The following is an 18,412-nucleotide window of genomic DNA, read 5'->3' as shown; positions in this document are numbered from 1 at the left end:
ACCTTTGGTACCCCCAGTAGTTCCATGCACAGCATGGCAGGCACAGCACGGTGCCTGCCATGCTGTGCATGGAAGTGCACAGCATGCCTTCCTGCCATTGCGGCGGGCGGTGCTGAGTGCACCGCCCGCCACAATGGTAGGAATTCAGGATGAGCCCGCCACTGTGGCGGGCGCATCCTAATGCTAGCCCGAGATCCCTGCCCTTATGGCGGGCAGTCCCTTACACCGGTAGGATGACGGGCGGATTTTCCTAATGACCCCCTATGTGTCTAAAAAATGAAAATCTGCACTTTCAATTCTTGGTGGTAATTAGTTAAAACAAATGTCATCAACAGCTCTATTATGAAGGACCATCTGGCATATAGTTGAGAAGCATCAACTACTGTCTAACAACTGGTATATAGGTTTGTGTTTGTTTAGATAATTATTTTATATCATTCCACTGTAAATATTATTAGCGTATCTTAAGTAATGTGTTTATAAAATATATTAGTAACATATCACCTACTGATATTAGTTCATAGTTTGTATTTATACTAGTCACAAAATATCTCTGTCAATACAGTTTTTGACTGTAAAGGTTTTTGGAAAATGCTACTTTTGTGATATCAACCATGTATGAGCTTTACAAAATAAGAATGTTTTTTCTGAGATGAATTGAGTGATTAAAATATGTACTGGAACGATCTGTGTGTAATGTCAAATGCATGTTTGAAACATTATAATAGATTAATATGCTTGCTGTAGAACATAGGGTGCATCATGGAGATGACAGCATTTCACTTTATGTAAGATGATTTAGTGGGGTCATTTTGTTGTTGTAGAGATATTTTTGTTACAATTCTTCAGTTAAATCACTGTTCTATGTGATATAAGGACCAGATATACAACAGTTTTTTATGGTCGCAACCAGGGGATCGCCTGTTTTCGACTGCAAAAAAGGGTCCCAAACACAATTTTGCAAGTCATTGACTCGCAAAATAGCATTTGCAACTCTTGCTATTAGGAAGGGGTGTACCTTCCTGATAGCGAATCCCAAAGCGATGTACTATTGTTTTGAGACTGCATTTGCAGACACATAACACTCGCAGTTTACCACCTACTTCAAGGGACCCCTTCCCTTTTGTGAGGTGTGCAATAACAATTTTTAAGAGCAGGCAGTGGTCCCAGGGACCACTGCCTGCCCTCAGAAAATGAAACTGGACGTTTTCATTCTTGCTTTTCAAATACATCCCGTTTTCCTTTCATGAAAATGGGCTGCATTTTAAAAAAAAAACAGTTTTATTTAAAAAGCAATCACAGACATGTGGTATGCTGACCACAGCAGGCTACCATCCCTGGGAGTGCTAGCCATTCCTAATGGAGTTGCAAATTGTGCTTGCCTCATGAAAATAATGGAAAATGCAATTTGTGACCCAATTGGTAATTGCAAACAGTATCTGAGACACTGTTGTACATTCACTTTTTGCAATTCAACAAATCTGCGACTTGCAAAAGTGAATTGTCATACATCTGGCCCATATTCAGAGCCATATGTGCCTGCATCATGCAGTTTCAAGCTACATGCATTGCATACATTTTGGACCAATCAGATTTTAACTCAAACTTTTATTCATCTAGGGTTGATAAATGGGATTTGTTGAATAGCAATTATCACTTATAATAAAGAGCAAAAAAATCATTTTCATATTGTGAATTATAGCAGTATTAATTATTAGTGCAAAAACACATCTGACATTGCTAGATAGCATGTAGATACACACATATACCTACATAGCCAGCATCAGAGAGACAAAAAACATTTGAATGTGTCTATTTATCTTTTTCCAATTTTTGAAGTGACATGCTACGTGTATCTTTGTTTTCTCTGATGGATGGTTGTCTATGTATAAAGGAAAGGATACAGGCAATGAGGAAATCTGCTTTGATTTCTAATTGCTTCCTTTTGAAACCGTTTTTCACTGAGTTTGATCTTCAAGACAGCACGAGGATTAGTATCTAAGGCAAAGCTTTAGGCTGACCGACCTCCTTCTTGGAAGAGTGATTTCTCACAGTTGTCCTGCCCTCCTCTAATTCGCTCTTCTTTTAAGTTGCTCAGTTAAGGAGGTTCCACTCATTCAACATGAATTTAATAACATATGTGGATGACATCCAAATCATTTTAAGGATGAATGGCAATACCATGTCAGCACAGCACAACTGACATGCCTGCTTATTGGCTGTTGGTAAAGAGATGAGTGGCAACTGCCTAAAATAAAAGTAAGTTCTGATAAGATCGACGTCCTGACAGTTGTAGGCTCTCCATAAGTATAGATGCCTATCTGGTAGATGCATTCACTCGTTGTCAGCCATAAACCAGTTTCGTCTGTCTGCAATATTGGGCTTTATCTTTGATACAGACTTCAGCTGCCAATCACAAATTTATTGCATATTTTGAATCTACATTTTCATGTATCTTCTTGCACTCTTGACTCTTCTTCAAACATATTATATTATCTAGTTATTCAATACACATTGGACAACACAACAGAATAGAAAACATTGGGGCATATGTACAAGGAAACTGTTGGAGCGCGGCGTTAAGCCAAGATAGCTAATGCTGCACTCCAACAGTTTCCAAACAAAGGGACGCTCTATAGTTACAAAATGCGGCGCACCCCTGCAAAGCTCCCATAGAGGTAGCTCAAAATTTAGCTGCCTAACGCCAACGCAGGTACCCTTGCACCATAATGCTATACAGTTTCACTGAAACAATGGAAGATCATTAAAAATTACCCAAACTTAGAAAATGAAGTCACCTCAAAATACAATTGAGAGCTGTTTCTTTATCTGTGGAATTTGAATATTTTTTCAATGTGGTCTTCATAAATTGACAATATTTTTATTACAGTACAAAAAGAAATTTTCAGATTCAGGAGTTATAAATTGTAATTCCAATGTTGTGATCTGTTGTGACTTATGTAGGACGGACAATTATGCATTTAAAAGAGAGAAACAGAGACATCTCAATGATATAAACAAGGAGGAACAAAGTTGCTCTTTAGTGGGGTATCCAAAAGGTCTACTTCTCACTGTGAGTGCAGATCCCTAACTTCAAATCTCATACACTGGTAGATGATGTGTCCAAATATGAGGGAGACTCACTGGTCACACCCTTGGACTATGTAACACTGTTGAATATTGACTTCCTTTTCGAAAACTAATTGAGAAGTTAAACATTTTGACTCGGATGCCTTACTTCATGCATTCGACCTTCAGTCCATTTTGGTTGACCTGAAATTGCACTAGGTCACAGTCAACTTTGAATTGATGATTTCCAATGGCATTTTACTTTTTTATGCATTTTTTACCCCTAAAGTTAATCTTACCTACATTTCCTCATATCCAAATGTAATAATATTGGCATCTTTATGCTCATTCATTTTTTCTCCATTTCTCAAAATTGGTTTTGGGAATTTTATTGTGTTATTTCTGAGCATTGGTACTGCATGAACATAACATGTACTTCACTGGGGATAGCCTGCTACTTGTGCAACCGATCCCAAGGGTTAAGAAGAAATAATCTAAGAAATGTGCATTGGACTGATTAGATTGTGCTTATTAAGTTTCTAGGTAATACCCATTCCCAAACAATTATCCCAATTTCTGAAACTTAAGAAAGAGTAAATTAAAAACACTGTTGCTCAAACAAAGCTTAACAAGCAGGGGTATTAGCAATGTAATAGCCCACAAGAAAAGAACACAATCTAGCAGTATGGCAAGTTTACATATCACATTTAAGATAAGCTTTTCTGAAAAGACTTGTGAACTTTCACAGCTCGAAGCTGGAAAGGGAACCTAACCAAAGGGAGACATCCAAACTATCGGTCAATGTCAAATGGAAAAGGGAAGTGCAAAGGAAAGGGAAACGAACCTAACAAACAATTACCGAAAGGGACATGATTTGAAGGGTTGGCTCAAAAGGAGACATACAAACACAATGTGCTTGTTTATCAACAGAATCTTTTACGAGTAAAGTGGTAGGGTTTAAATAAAAATAATAATAATAATAGAGGATAATTGAATTGGCTTTTTCAAGGGTGCGGACTAACCTCACATGCAAAAACTGTCAACAGGAACACAACAAGGACGTAATGTCTTTTGTGGAAAAATAGAGTGTAGTGTCTATAAAAGGGTTTGATGATTCAAAGGGGCTTGTATATAATGATCTTTTTTGGTGTTTTGTGAAATTGTTTGTCATTGTTTTATCTAAATTTGTTAGGTGGTTAACTTCAGTTATATAACGATCTCCCCTAACTCATGCCTAAGCCACACTTAAAAGTAGTATTTATCTAGTTGGGTAATATAATATTTTGTATCTTGCATTTTATATTGCTTACATTTATAACATTGTTGTTATTGGTTTCTGCATTCCAAGCAAATCTAGCTTGTACTGCTCCTTGTGGTTATGTTATCACAAAGGAGAGGTAAGGCTACCTCACAGATGTTTTTGTTAACTTCTTTGTGCAAAAGATGCAGAACTACTTACACAGGAAATTAAAAAATAGGCCCAAAAACGAAAAAGAATGACAAACTCAGGAAGATTGCTAGGCTCCATTGTTAAGACTCGGGCTTGTTCTTTTTTAGTGTTTTTTTAGGATGAAGCACAGTTTAATGTGATGCACTCAACATTTGGTATTTGAGCATCATGTACATTATACTGCAGTGTTTCTAAATCTGTGGTCCACAGACCCTTGGAGGTCCATGACACCTACTCAGGGGGTACTTAAAGAAACAAAAACTAACATTTAAAATGTAAAAGAACATCCTGTAAATATGAAGAGATTACAAATTGAAGGCTAAAACCTAAGTTGGGGTTCTTAGCTTGATTTTTTGGAGCAGCACAAGTACAGCTGAAACTGTATAGTATGGGCGATGTGTGGCTCCACTTGAAGCACTGACCAAAAAAATGCATGCATTAAAAGCAAAAAAGACAAAGTAATATCCTAGAGTTCAGCATTCCATGTCTTCTTTTAGAATTTATTTGTGAATTAATTAAATATTTCATAATGTAGTATTTTATTTATGTATTCTTGTTTCTGTATTCTTGTGTATTGTTTTGAAATGATAGAAACTGCTTAGGCTGGGGGCCCCAGACTGTAATAAAGACTTAGTGATAGTCCCCGGATTGCAATAATGATTGCCAGTAATCATTACCGGGTGTCCACAGAAGTGATTAGGTAAAGAACTGTTGATATACTAAATGTAAATTCTTCAACACCATCCTCAAGGCCTGCTAGGAAAAAGGAGATAACCTGCTATGAACCTGCCAAATTATTATGGGCGGGTACTGCCTAGTCCCTCTCCCGTAACTGCCCGAGACCCAAACAGGTGAGGGACACTTCCGACCCCGACATCAAACAATTGAGACACCACTACTTGTTTGGATTGGGGGTCGTAGACGCCGGCCATATTTATTACAAAAATATTACCATTCAGATGATGATTATTTACATTATATATAATACGCAGAAAGTCCAATACATTGATAGGTACAAGGTGATCCATTGCCTAACCTTAACATGTCTCTAATACATATCCATTCCTATGTTATTTTAAATTGTTATTGTTATTGTTAGTTTATATTTATAGAGCGCCAATCACCATAAGTCTCTAGGCGCTGGTAGCGTGGACCGAGGTCCATTGGTCCACGGTGTAGACAGCTCACTGAATGGATTAGCCGAATGCCTCAGTAAACAGGATGATTTTTAGTTTTTTCCTAAATGGCAGTAACACAGTTTCCATTCGTATATTATCCGGAAGTTTATTCGAGACCTGGGGGATTATGACTGAGAAAGCCCGTCCTCCCATGGTGGTTCTATTAAAACGCGGGCAGGCCAGCAAGCCGGCCTCCAATGACCGGAGGTGCACATAGGACTTCAGACAGTCTGTGATATATTTTGGTGCCATTCCATATTTGGCTTTGTGCGCAATGCACAGACACTTGAACCTGATCCTCTGCCTAATAGGGAGCCAGTGCACTGTTTCATCAGGGGGGTGGCATGTGTTCTTTTTGAAGATTTAAAACTCAGCCTTGCTGTATCATTTAAAACCACCTGGAGTTTCCCCAGGAGTGTTTCAGGGAACCCTATGTATATTGCGTTACCATAGTCCAAGCGTGACAGTATTAGGGCTGTCAGGACAGTACACATGGTAGAAAATGACAGCAGGGAACCAAGCTTTCGGAGTTGCCACAGCAGACTTGTTCAGCTCCCCACTACCGCAGACACCTGATTGTTTAGGGTAAGTTTGGTATCTAATTTGATGCCAAGACTCTTTACAACTGGTACTGGTGTCGGGGTGGTACTGAGCTCTTGGGGCCAGAAAAGACTTGACCAGGGTGAGGCCTTTGTGGTTAGAGCCAACACCTCTGTCTTATCAGGATTCACTTTTAGTGAGTTCAAGGTCATCCAATTTATGGTGAACCGTTGTATGTTCTGGACATTGAGCTGAGCTTGGGGACAGTTATTCACTCAAACTATTAGCTGGGTGTGGTCAGCATAATTGAACACCTGGCAGTCTAGTTTTGCCAGTGATTCGACCAGCGGCTGAAGATAGATATTTAATAGCAAGGGGGATAGCGCTGAGCCTTGTGGGACCCCCCAGGGTAGGACACCCTGCCTAGACCTGCAGTCCCCAAGTTGGGTTCTTTGAGATCGGTTTTCCAGAAAGGAAGTAATCCATTGAAGCACCCTCCCACCGACTCCCAGCCGCCGGACATGGGCCAGCAGCTGCGTATGGTCCACCGTGTCAAACGCGCCTGAGAGGTCTAGTAGGATCAGTGCTGAGGGAATCTTCTTGTCAGATGCTAGCCTCAATTCATCCAGCACTGAGAGCATCACCGACTCAGTGCTGGTGTGGGCCCTGAAGCCTGCTTGTCATGTATGTAGCAACTGAAGTTCTTCCAGGAAGGTCAAGAGAGTTTTCAGTACATGTTGCTCTAGTATTTTCGCCAAGAAAGGCAACTGGGAGATCGGTCCGAAGTTTTTCAGATTGCTTAGTTCCGCCCTGTTTTTTTTGGGCAGTGGGATCACTATAGCTTCTTTGAATTATTGAGGTACCTTCCCTGTAGTTAGAGAAAGATTTAATAGGGTAGTACCTCTGACCCCACTACAGAGATGACCTTTTTAAACACCAAGGGCGGGCAAGGGTCTTTGTGAGACCTGGAATTTACCTTGGCCATAATGTGGGCTAGGCCCTTAGGAAGCATGCCAGAAAGGTAGAGAGCAAGGCATCCAGGGGCTCTGGAGGGTTCACCACTAATTGGGGACAGGGAGTAATGCCAGTATTGTTTATTTCAGTGATAATGTTTTTAACCTTGGTCAGGAAAAAATCCTGTACCTTTTCACAGTCTGCTTGGTTTACCACAATCCTTAGTTTTTTTGTGGACTCAGTTCCTTGAGTACGTTAAAGGTCTCTTTCTGGACGTTTGTTGCTTCCCTAATCCTCCCTTCATAGTACAGTGATTTAGACCTAATGATTGATTTTTTTATAGAGAGCTAGTGATGTTTTATACTTTTCTCGGGCTTCAGAGTCGTATGCTTTCTGCCAGTGCCTCTCGCATTGACAAAGGGCCTGTTTTTCCCCTCTGAGTTCTGGTGTATACCAGGGAGCACCTTTCGTGGTGTGCGTTATCCTTTCTTTTTGCATAGGGGCCATCGAATCGAAAACTTCCCTCATCCCGGATAAGAGGGTTTTGTACGCCCGGTCCGGATCCCCGGTCTTTACACCCACTTGTAGTGTCTTATTTAGTTCTTCCCTCAACTTGGAGCCCTCTATTTGGTGCCAGTTCCGTTCAGCCCTCCAAATTCGGGGGTGCATATGGAGCGGCTATCCACCGGAGATTGGAGGCTGTTCAGACAATGATATGACCAGCTGCAAGGTTTACATTCAGTGTGTATCTTAGCTGAGGACGTAGTCCAGATAAGATCGAGAGTATGACCCTTCTTGTGGGTGGTTGACTCCACAAGTTGCTGAAGTCCTAGCAGAGCCATGGACTCTCCGAACCTGCTAGCTGCATGGTCCTTGGGTAGAGAGTCCCAATGGTAGTTAAAATCCCCAAGAACCAGGATCTGCTGTTATCTAGAGCATAGGTCACTAATCACTCCGTGGAACATGTCGTTAAATAGTGGGGTTGGTTGGGGCGGACGGTAGACCACCACCACTGTCAGGCATGATAATTTGAGCCTGATCTTGGTCAGCAACAACTCCGCCCCATCCAAGCTCTCCTCGACTATTTTCTCAGTTGAAAGTGGCCTACAGTAGTAGAGTGCGACCCTGCCTCCTCTTTTGCTAGCCTGCCTGTTGTATGTTAAGATTTATTAATCTGCGTGAAGTGAGGCCACTATATCGGGCCCGGATGTTTCTTTCAACCATGTCTCTGTTAGGGCATGGAGATCAATCTCTTTATCATGGAGGAGTGTAAAAACCTCCAGGTTGTGTTGATGGAGGGACAGGGTATTTAGGAGGGCGGTGCCTCCCCCCTTGGTTGATGGCCTTGTCTCCTGGCACACCACTCCTCCATAGGTCTCCGGTGTCTACTAGTAGCTTATCTAGATGGGGATTTTCTCCTAGTGCTTCTGGGAGGACCAGTGTGTGTGGTGTTTGTTGTAATTTCATAAGTTCATCTTGGGTATAGGTCACTTTTTGACCAGAGTGCCTGGCCCCTAGGCACAGTCGGGCGCGGACGGGCGCTGATAGGCTTGCCTTAGGCAGACCTTCAGCGCGCCAGTGGCACGCCCGCTGAACGTCCATCGCATCATCGGGCTTATGACCATGAGGGAGGGTGCAACTAGCATGCTGAATCAGCCCCCACAGGAAGTGAAGTCAAAGTCTCCTCCACGCAATCAGCACACAGCTGTGGTGGACCGGGAGATGGCTTAGAAAGTGGGCGAGAGCAGGTTCCTTATAAATGAAAGTGTGCTTAGAATCAATCTGTGCAAAATAACAATTGAAGTTAAAAGTAAAGCAAATACTTTTAAAGGTCGAAATTTTACTGGCGCTAGCAGAGCTGCAAGCAGCGGCGTGTTCGCACAAATTGCACCAACTACTGATCAGCTGCGCGTCTGTCTCAGCATCGGTCTTATGACCGTGAGGGAGGCTGCAACTAGCACGCTGACCCAGCCCCAACCGGAAGTGAAGCCAAAGTCTCCTCCACGCAATCAGCACACAGCTGTGGTGGACCGGGAGACGGCTTAGAAAGTGGGCGGGAGCAGGTTCCTTAAAAATGCAAGTATGCTTAGAATCAATGTGTGCAAAATAACAATTTAATTTAAAAGCAAAGCAAATACTTTTAAAGGTCTAAACTTGACTGGCGCTAGCGGAGCTGCAAGCAGCGGTGTGTTCGGCTTAAGGTGTACCACCTGCTGATCAGCTGCGCGTCCATCGCAGCGTCGGTCTTATGACCGTGAGGGAGGCTGCAACTAGCACACTGACCCAGCCCCGAACGGAAGTGAAGCCAAAGTCTCCTCCACGCAATCAGCACACAGCTGTGGTGGACTGGGAGATGGCTTAGAAAGTGTGCGAGAGAAGATTCGTTAAAAATGCAAGTATGCTTAGAATCAATGTGTGCAAAATAACAATTTAATTTAAAAGCAAAGCAAATACTTTTAAAGGTCTAACCTTTACTGGCGCTAGCGGAGCTGCAAGCAGCTGCGTGTTCTGCGCGAGGGGCACCAGCTAATGATCAGCTGCGCATCCATCGCAGCAATGGTCTTATGACTGTGAGGGAGTGTGCAACTAGCACGCTGACCCAGCCCCGACCGGAAGTGAAGCCAAAGTCTCCTCCACGCAATCAGCACACAGCTGTGGTGGACCGGGAGACGGCTTAGAAAGTGGGCGAGAGCAGGTTTCTTAAAAATGCAAGTGTGCTTAGAATCAATGTGTGCAAAATACCAATTTAATTTAAAAGCAAAGCAAATACTTTTAAAGGTCTAAACTTTACTGGCGCTAGCGGAGGTGCAAGCAGCTGCGTTTTCGGCGTGAGGGGCACAAGCTACTGATCAGCTGCGCGTCCATGGCAGCATCGGTCTTATGACTGTGAGGGAGGCTGCAACTAGCACGCTGACCCAGCCCAGACCGGAAGTGAAGCCAAAGTCTCCTCCACGCAATCAGCACACAGCTGTGGTGGACCGGGAGATGGCTTAGAAAGTGGGCAAGAGCAGGTTCCTTAAAAATGCAGGTATGCTTAGAATCAATTTGTGCAAAATAACAATTTAATTTAAAAGCAAAGTGAATACTTTTAAAGGTCTAAATTTTACTGGCACTATCGGAGCTGCAAGCAGCGGCGTGTGCGGCATGAGGAGCACCAGCTACTGATCAGCTGCGTGTCTGTCGCAGCATCGGTATTATGACCGTGAGGGAGGCTGCAACTAGCACGCTGACCCAGCCCGACCGGAAGTAAAACCAAAGTCTCCTCCACTCAATCAGCACACTGCTGTGGTGGATCGGGAGACAGCTTAGAAAGTGGGCGAGAGCAGGTTCCTTAAAAATGCAAGTATGCTTAGAATCAATGTGTGCAAAATAACAATTTAATTTAAAATCAAAGCAAATACTTTTAAAGGTCTAAACTTTAATGGGGCTAGCAGAGCTGCAAGCAGAGGCGTGTTCGGCACGATGGGCACCAGCTACTAAATATGATTTGCTTTCTTCGTAACCCTGTTAGAGCCTACGGCAAGGTCAATGACTACCCAACTAACTTCCCAGACTCCTACCGGCACGATGTTGTGAAGGCGGTCCAGCTTACCGGAGAGATACCTCCCCACAGCCCCCCCTATGCCCAGACCCTCCACTCCCTAACGGGACATTGTAAACATGCGTCCATGCACCCTTGAGTGCATGTGCGTGCGGGGGTGGCCACCTGGCCGACTGGAAGCGTGGCCCAAGCACCCATCCAACCCACCAGCTGAAAACTGACCCTTGGAGTTCTATGAGCGAGACCCTGTCTCCCCCTTGGGCGTCCCACTTTGATAAAGGTGATGCCCTCTTCCAGGACCGCAGATTATACTCACCAATCATGACCTTACCGCCACAGGCCAATGTATTTGACCGACTGTTAGAAACGGGACCCTGGCCGGCCAAGACTCGCGTCGAGGTCAGTCAGGGATCACCATTTCTAAGGTCAGGGCTAGGGAGTCACACACCAAGATAACCCCCGCTCACCCTCTAGGTAACGTGGCGCGAGCAGCAAGGCTAATCTCAGAGGCGATGTGTAAAGCGTTTGCGCGCGCACCCCAGCGACAACAACCAAAGGCCCACCACAAAGGAAACTCCACACAAGGTTATATCAAAAATAGCCTTTGTATTATAATAATAAGAACACATTAGATAACACACACACTTTACAATGTGCCAACAGGCACGGGCAAGATTTACAAGGGATTATGTACAGGACAGGGCCACCTGGACCACTGTCAGGGGTATGCACTTGTTAGAACTAATACTTGTAGGTATAACACTTTAGCACATCAACATACAATGACTGTAACACAGAAATAGTAAATGTAGCATACAACCAGTAACTACTGGTAAAGGGAAAATACCTCCTACGCCACCCTAGTCTCTGTAGGGAAATCACGCAGGGAGCTAGGACCTATGGAAGGAAAACCTATCACTTCCTACGCCACCCTAGTCTCTGTAGGGAAATCACGCAGGGAGCTAGGACCTTATCATCAGGACCTATGGAAGGAAAACCTATCACCTCCTACGCCACCCTAGTCTCTGTAGGGAAATCACGCAGGGGGAAGGAGACCTAAAATAATCACCTAGGCAAGTAACATTTAGCAAAGGCAATCAAACATCAACATTCCTCTAAGCAGGTTACTTTTAGCAAAGGGGAATAAAAGAACAAGGCATTACCTAAGCAGGTCACTTTTAGCAAAGGTAATGACACCAACAATCCTCTAAGCAGGTCACTTTTAGCAAAGGGGATAAACACATAAAGAATTACCTAAGCAGGTCACTTTTAGCAAAGGTAAAAACAAACATTCCTCTAAGCAGGTCACTTTTAGCAAAGGGGAATAAAAGAACAAAGAATCACCTAAGCAGGTCACTTTTAGCAAAGGTAATAATAAACAAGAATTGCACATGTAACATTAAAACACATTCAGAGGTGCAGGTTAGAACTTTTGCGCAAGAATCATATAGCAAAGAAATCACAATGCGCAGGGTGCATGTAGCACAACACTCAAAATGTCCCTCAGGCCAACTGGCCTCGAAAGGGGCGGAATGCCCTGAGTCTCAGTGTCAGGGAGGTCTGCGCAGGCAGCACAGACACAAAAGCCTAAACGTAGCAACTGTCCACTAAGTGCTGGACAGTTGTGAATATGCACTGGGCAAACGTTGGAGCCTCGTGGGCTCAAGAACAATGGTGGGGAGACACAGCGTGGGAGCCTCGGGGCTACAACCAACTAACTGCCTGTGTCCCCCTAGAGCCTCTGTGGCTCGCAAAGTAAATGTGCACTAGTGTAGAGCTTCAGCGCTCTCAAACAATTAAAATGGCCCCAGAGCCTCTCGGGGCTCAAAGATCAATAACATGCCCCCTCGAGCCTCGGGGCTCGTAACATAGGAGTAGGGCGGGAGCCTCTCGGGCTCTAAATAAACCAATTGCCCCCAGGAGCCTCGGGGCTCCAAGCACCAAAAATGCGGCCACGTGGGAGTCCCTCACGGGGGACTCAGGAATCAATAATGCCCCCGGAGCCTATCGAGGCTCCACACAACAGTGCACGCGAGATCGCGCTGCGGGGGAGGGGCGGACACCGGCAATGTGTCCCGCGGCCCCTCTCCCTCCTCGGCACTCACCGGCAGTCTCAGGGCGGGCGGAGCTCCTCTTCACACGGGGAGCCTCCTAGCAGCGCGGGGCTCCTCTCCACACGGGGAGCCTCGGCGAGACGCGCCAAGCTGCTTCCTGGTTCCGCTCTCCTCCCCCGATGACGCGGCGGGAGGCTCGACCGCCTGGGCCAATCCCAGCGCGGCCGGGCTATGACGCTGGCGGCTGCTTCTGCTCGGCCCGGGACTGCGGCGGTGATCACGGGGCAATGCGGCGTGGGCAGCCGCTCTTCAAAATAAATATAACGGGGCAATGCCGGGTGGCACCGGCTCTCCGAAAATAAAGGTAAAGCGAGGTAGGCACTCGCTCGGTCCTGGCAAAGCGCTCCAAAGCGCTAGAATCAAAATAAAGCGCACCCAGCGCTTAGGGGGGAAATAAAGCGCTCTTCAGCGCTAAAAGCAAAACGAAGCGCTCCCAGCGCTGGGGACAAGGGAGAGCGCTCCCCCAGCACAGCAAAGCTCCAGCAAGGTCTGGAGGCAGACAGGGGGGCAAGGCAGGGCCAGAGCCAGCACACTGGGTCTCCAGGCAGGGAGACAAGCCAAGTGGCGGTCCTCCTGGCCCCAGCAGCAGCAACAGCCCCCTCTGGCAAGGATCCACAAGTAGAACAACTTCTGTGGGGACACAGCCCCATTTTTATATCATGAATTCCTTTGTTAGGAGGTGCAGGGTGGGGGGAAACCAGTTGCAGCTGGCTTGGGAGTACCCTTGATGGCCCAACCACCCCTTTCATTCACTGGGGAGGCTAGGGTCATTAGACAAACCACAGGGGGGCGGAGCCAGCATTGTGTGGGGAAAAACCCAGCCCATCCAGGACACAGATCTACTCCTCCCACACATCACTCATGCTGATCTCACACTCACCACCGGGCAGACCCATCCAGACTTCCTGGAGCCTGGCATGCCAGCCAGCTCCGGCCAATCACGCTCCACTATCCTCACTGCACACATACATCAATGTCCAGAAGTAGCACTTCCCTTCTAGACACATACAAGCCGCACATACCATTGCGCAGCATTCGCTCTCACGAGTTCATACATACTAAACTCGAGCCTGCACTCCCCACACATCAGGAACTACCAGGGCACACACATTCCCCATGCATTCCTATGGGAGGGCAGGCCAGCCATACTACACGCACGCACTTTCACTCTGGGACACAGGGAAAAAGTGCGCCAAGACCCAAAAATCACTACACAGGGTCACAAATAAAGGCAAAAAGATTAGGGGTGAACCTGCCCTAAGGCCCAAGTCTAACACGACCCCCTTCCAGCCAAAACGCAGGGCAGACCGATCACCACCGTGATGGGCTTCCCTGCTTGGGGCGATAAAACAAGGACGCGGGCCCACAACTGCAGGGACACCCTCCTGTTTTACGCCACGGTGAACCCCTAGGGTTCCTTCTAAAACTACTGTAGGGACTAACTGGGGTACCCCATTGATACTCTCCAGCTGCCCTCGGCCAGGACCAGGCCCTAGGCCACCCAGGTACCACTGGATCCTGTATACTCACAAAGTGGGGGGTAGTAACCCCTGGCACATAACAGCCATTTTCCACTCTTCCTGTCTGCAAGACAGGGCTAGACTGCCACTGGTTCTCCAGCCTAGGGTCTACAACCTCAGGCGGACCAGGAGTCTCAGGGAAGGCTCTCCTCCCCTTACCTCTTCTCCTAGGGTTCCTCCTCCTCCTGTGAGAGGTACCCTCTAAACAACATTCTCCCAACCTAGGGTTTAACCCCTCAGGTGGTACCGGGTTCAGAGGTGGGCTCTCCCACCCTCTGCACCCCCTTCCAGAGTCCTGCTCGCTCCCAACCGGGGCGGTACCTCTGGAGAAAGAACTGGTTAGGACACTGATTACAGTAGTCCCACCCTTCAGGTCAGGCTGATCCTGAACCTGGCCTTCCAACCTCCGGTCTACAACCTTTGGTGGAACCAATGCCTGGCACTCCAGGACTTCTGGGGACTCACATCCTATCCCCAAATCACTCCTTTCACTGGACTTCTGTACTCTCCCTCCTGGAGCGGTACTGCCAGCTTCTAGGACCATAGAAGCTCCGCTTACAGATGCTCCAGGTTCTCTACACACTAGGAGATCTCCCTCAAGTGAACTAACAGGCAAGTCTAGGTTCCTTTCCTGGTGTTCCCTAAAGAAACCATCCAGGCTCTGTGACAGGGCTTCGGGCGTCTGGGGACTCTCAGTCACACACTCACTCCCGCTCCACTGAGACAGGCAGTCAGCCCCTACACCCTTCTCACTAACCAAGGACCTAGCTGGGCTACTCTCACCCTCCTCCACCACACTGGGCTGGAAGACACCTGACCCACTATTGTTGGAATCACTCACTAGTGACTCAAAAGAACCTTTCGCACTGTCCCATCGGTCTGCTTCCTTTGCAAGCTCCCAAGGATCAAAGGTCAACCCCAACAGGTGTTGCCGCAACTCCGGCCGACAATGACTGAGCACCTTTTCCTTGAGAATAAGACAAAACAGTTTGTCAAAATCATGTTCCGTGGGAACCTCTAACCACTCAATCAGTGCACACTGACAGTCCTCTGTAAACTCCTCCCAAGACTGGTGAGACAGTTTCCTACTGTCCCTGAACTGCAACCTATACTCCTCTTCTAGGGAAACAGGTACCATACTCGGGGAACTGGGAGTGGGACGGTCTACACTTATATTTAAAAAGCTGCCACCACTGGACTCCACCCTCCATGGGGAATCCAGACAATCACAATTACACTCAGGGGATAACCTACTCTCCCTGAACAAGGCCCTCTCTTCCTTCCTATCCAACCACTCCTCTGGGGACAGGGCAAGGGATGGGGCGCTGACACTGGACCCAGCAAGGGACTCCCTATCTATGGGGTCCTCACTATCTGCTGACATCCATCCACTGTCATCCTCATACAACTCACATTCTTCATCAGAATCTTCAGGGCTCCCAACAGACTCACCATCCTCATGACGTGCGGCCCGGGCCCTCTCTCTCTCACTGTACTCAAGATCCCACTGACCCTTTTGCCATTGGATCAGGCTGTCCCTAAGCTGGGACTGAGTATCCGACACACTCACCTCCATGCCTCCCTCTTCACAGAATCTGACCAGCTCTGACCTACTGTACCTAAAAAGACAACAGAGATCAAAAACAGGCTCCATTTTGGCGGACGTTCTCAAGAAGAGTTTGACACAGGGAACCTGGGGGTCTGAGCTTACACAGGAGTACACAATTACACAATTCAGCAAGATTCCTATCTCAGAGAACTTGCACTCCACTGTCCAGTGTAACACACCACTCATTCACACACACCCTCCCCTCGGACCGGTAAGGCAGTTTCTACCACCCCTGATTATCTCAACCTGACCACTAGCGACACAGGTACCAAACTCTGGGAGCAGGGCGGGGAACAAGGTACTGGACAAAATACAAATGACACCTTTCAGGAGAAGCAAAACTGAACTTCCCTAAAAAACAATAATCCCAAAATGTGGTTATCTAAAATTGCAGAGTTTTGAAGTGTGGCCTGTCGCCACTGTGGTACAACGCAAACGCAAGTCCAATCCGCACCGCTAGCCACCAATGTTAGAAACGGGACCCTGGCCGGCCAAGACTCGCGTCGAGGTCAGTCAGGGATCACCATTTCTAAGGTCAGGGCTAGGGAGTCACACACCAAGATAACCCCCGCTCACCCTCTAGGTAACGTGGCGCGAGCAGCAAGGCTAATCTCAGAGGCGATGTGTAAAGCGTTTGCGCGCGCACCCCAGCGACAACAACCAAAGGCCCACCACAAAGGAAACTCCACACAAGGTTATATCAAAAATAGCCTTTGTATTATAATAATAAGAACACATTAGATAACACACACACTTTACAATGTGCCAACAGGCACGGGCAAGATTTACAAGGGATTATGTACAGGACAGGGCCACCTGGACCACTGTCAGGGGTATGCACTTGTTAGAACTAATACTTGTAGGTATAACACTTTAGCACATCAACATACAATGACTGTAACACAGAAATAGTAAATGTAGCATACAACCAGTAACTACTGGTAAAGGGAAAATACCTCCTACGCCACCCTAGTCTCTGTAGGGAAATCACGCAGGGAGCTAGGACCTATGGAAGGAAAACCTATCACTTCCTACGCCACCCTAGTCTCTGTAGGGAAATCACGCAGGGAGCTAGGACCTTATCATCAGGACCTATGGAAGGAAAACCTATCACCTCCTACGCCACCCTAGTCTCTGTAGGGAAATCACGCAGGGGGAAGGAGACCTAAAATAATCACCTAGGCAAGTAACATTTAGCAAAGGCAATCAAACATCAACATTCCTCTAAGCAGGTTACTTTTAGCAAAGGGGAATAAAAGAACAAGGCATTACCTAAGCAGGTCACTTTTAGCAAAGGTAATGACACCAACAATCCTCTAAGCAGGTCACTTTTAGCAAAGGGGATAAACACATAAAGAATTACCTAAGCAGGTCACTTTTAGCAAAGGTAAAAACAAACATTCCTCTAAGCAGGTCACTTTTAGCAAAGGGGAATAAAAGAACAAAGAATCACCTAAGCAGGTCACTTTTAGCAAAGGTAATAATAAACAAGAATTGCACATGTAACATTAAAACACATTCAGAGGTGCAGGTTAGAACTTTTGCGCAAGAATCATATAGCAAAGAAATCACAATGCGCAGGGTGCATGTAGCACAACACTCAAAATGTCCCTCAGGCCAACTGGCCTCGAAAGGGGCGGAATGCCCTGAGTCTCAGTGTCAGGGAGGTCTGCGCAGGCAGCACAGACACAAAAGCCTAAACGTAGCAACTGTCCACTAAGTGCTGGACAGTTGTGAATATGCACTGGGCAAACGTTGGAGCCTCGTGGGCTCAAGAACAATGGTGGGGAGACACAGCGTGGGAGCCTCGGGGCTACAACCAACTAACTGCCTGTGTCCCCCTAGAGCCTCTGTGGCTCGCAAAGTAAATGTGCACTAGTGTAGAGCTTCAGCGCTCTCAAACAATTAAAATGGCCCCAGAGCCTCTCGGGGCTCAAAGATCAATAACATGCCCCCTCGAGCCTCGGGGCTCGTAACATAGGAGTAGGGCGGGAGCCTCTCGGGCTCTAAATAAACCAATTGCCCCCAGGAACCTCGGGGCTCCAAGCACCAAAAATGCGGCCACGTGGGAGTCCCTCACGGGGGACTCAGGAATCAATAATGCCCCCGGAGCCTATCGAGGCTCCACACAACAGTGCGCGCGAGATCGCGCTGCGGGGGAGGGGCGGACACCGGCAATGTGTCCCGCGGCCCCTCTCCCTCCTCGGCACTCACCGGCAGTCTCAGGGCGGGCGGAGCTCCTCTTCACACGGGGAGCCTCCTAGCAGCGCGGGGCTCCTCTCCACACGGGGAGCCTCGGCGAGACGCGCCAAGCTGCTTCCTGGTTCCGCTCTCCTCCCCCGATGACGCGGCGGGAGGCTCGACCGCCTGGGCCAATCCCAGCGCGGCCGGGCTATGACGCTGGCGGCTGCTTCTGCTCGGCCCGGGACTGCGGCGG

Source organism: Lissotriton helveticus, chromosome 6, assembly GCF_964261635.1.
Source record: "Lissotriton helveticus chromosome 6, aLisHel1.1, whole genome shotgun sequence".
Taxonomy (NCBI): Eukaryota; Metazoa; Chordata; class Amphibia; order Caudata; family Salamandridae; genus Lissotriton; species Lissotriton helveticus.
The sequence above is the reverse complement of the archived record's forward strand: the minus strand, read 5'-3'. Positions refer to the sequence as shown.